Source organism: Lolium rigidum, chromosome 3 (genome assembly GCF_022539505.1).
Source record: "Lolium rigidum isolate FL_2022 chromosome 3, APGP_CSIRO_Lrig_0.1, whole genome shotgun sequence".
NCBI classification, from domain to species: domain Eukaryota; kingdom Viridiplantae; phylum Streptophyta; class Magnoliopsida; order Poales; family Poaceae; genus Lolium; species Lolium rigidum.
The window spans coordinates 142,618,550-142,620,417 of NC_061510.1; positions in this window are offsets into that span (position 1 = coordinate 142,618,550).

Genomic DNA, 1,868 nt, shown 5'->3' on the forward strand with positions numbered 1-1,868 from the left:
CCCCGGGTACTATATTAGGCAGGCCCATTTGGGATGCCTATGTCAACGGGGAGCCAAACCCTAGGCGGCGCGGCCCCGCCTTGGCCGCGCGGCCCCGTGGTGTGGGCCCCCGTGCCGCCTCTCGACTTGCCCTTCCGCCTACAAATAGCCTCCGTGACGAAACCCCCGCATGCGAGAGCCACGATACGGAAAACATTACCGAGACGCTCGTCGCCGCCGATCCCATCTCTGGGGATCCAGGAGATCGCCTCCGGCACCCCCGCCGTGAGAGGGGAATCATCTCCCGGGAGGACTCTACGCCGCCATGGTCGCCTCCGGTGTGATGTGTGAGTAGTCTACCCCTGGACTATGGGTCCATAGCAGTAGCTAGATGGTTGTCTTCTCCCCATTGTGCTATCATTGTCGGATCTTGTGAGCTGCCTATCATGATCAAGATCATCTATATGTAATTCTATATGTTGCGTTTGTTGGGATCCGATGAATAGAGAATACTTGTTATGTTGATTATCAAAGTTATGCTTATGTGTTGTTTATGATCTTGCATGCTCTCCGTTACTAGTAGATGCTCCGGCCAAGTAGATGCTTGTAACTCCAAGAGGGAGTACTTATGCTCGATAGTGGGTTCATGCCCGCATTGACACTCGGGACAATGGATGAAAAGTTCTAAGGTTGTGTTGTGCTGTTGCCACTAGGGATAAAACATTGATGCTATGTCTAAGGATGTAGTTGTTGATTACATTACGCACCATACTTAATGCAATTGTCTGTTGCTTGCAACTTAATACTGGAGGGGGTTCGGATGATAACTTGAAGGTGGACTTTTTAGGCATAGATGCAGTTGGATGGCGGTCTATGTACTTTGTCGTAATGCCCAATTAAATCTCACTATACTCATCATGATATGTATGTGCATTGTCATGCTCTCTTTATTTGTCAATTGCCCAACCGTAATTTGTTCACCCAACATGTTGTTCGTCTTATGGGAGAGACACCTCTAGTGAACTCGTGGACCCCGGTCCAATTCTCTTTATCGAAATACAATCTATCGCAATACTTGTTCTACTGTTTTCTCGCAAACAATCATCTTCCACACAATACGGTTAATCCTTTGTTACAAGCAAGCTTGGTGAGATTGACAACCTCACTCGTTTCGTTGGGGCAAAGTAGTTTGGTTGTGTTGTGCAAGTTCCACGTTGGCGCCGGAATCCCCGGTGTTGCGCCGCACTACATCCCGCCGCCATCAACCTTCAACGTGCTTCTTGGCTCCTCCTGGTTCGATAAACCTTGGTTTCTTTCTGAGGGAAAACTTGCTGCTGTGCGCATCATACCTTCCTCCTGGGGTTGCCCAACGAACGTGTGAAATACACGCCATCACTTCCCTCATATCTTCATCATTCAATTTAATTAAACCCCTCTTCTTCACTATTGGCGTTGGAGTTGGTTCAGGCGTATTCCAATCATCATAATTCCGGCCTATTTTAGCCAATAATTCTTAAGCGTCGTCTGGAGTTCTTTTCCTGAAAACACAACCAGCACAACTATCCAGGTATGCCCTAGACTCAATGGTTAGTCCACTATAAAATATATCAAGTAAATCATGCTTTTCTAAATCATGGTCGAGCAAAGCTCTAATAAGAGAGCAAAATCTCGCCCAAGCCTCGTGCAATTTCTCCTCATCTCCCCGATCAAAATTATAAACTCTCTCGCAAGCAGACATGTTGAGCACTAGCAGGAAAGTATTTGCGGAAGAAAACATCAAGCAATTCTTTCGGACTTTTAATAGAATTAGGTGGCAAATTATTATACCAAGTTTTAGCGTCATCCTTCAATGAGAATGGAAATATTTTAGCAACAAAGTAAGTACGCTT